Source organism: Myotis davidii, unplaced genomic scaffold (genome assembly GCF_000327345.1).
Source record: "Myotis davidii unplaced genomic scaffold, ASM32734v1 scaffold1949, whole genome shotgun sequence".
Taxonomy (NCBI): Eukaryota; Metazoa; Chordata; class Mammalia; order Chiroptera; family Vespertilionidae; genus Myotis; species Myotis davidii.
Genome location: NW_006300366.1, coordinates 456,929 through 457,374, shown reverse-complemented (window position 1 = coordinate 457,374; position 446 = coordinate 456,929).

The window sequence follows — 446 nt, the reverse complement described above, 5'->3', positions numbered from 1 at the left end:
TTAAATTGGGCAGAATTGACATATTTAAAATGCTGACTTTTATAATCTGTGAACATGGTGGAACCTTCCATTTGAAAAAAAAAATTGGTACCTGAGTTATACTATGAAAAAGTACTGTGCTCAGCTGATGTTGCTCACTGTTGAATCGTCAAACAATGAAACAGGAGGTCAGGGGTTTGATTCCCAGTCAGAGCATGTGCCTGAGTTGCAAGCTCGATCTCCAGTAGGGGCTTGCAGGAGGCAGCTGGTCAATGATTCTCTCTCATCATTGATGTTTCTATCTCTCTCTCTGAAATAAATTTTTTTTTTAAAGTTCTATAACAGAGGGGCTGGGTGAAAAAAGTGAAGGGATTAAGCAAAGAAAAAGCCTCATAGACACAGACAACAGTATGGTGATTACCAGAGGGAAAAGGGAGCTGGGGGGAGCTAGAAGAGGGAATGGGGGT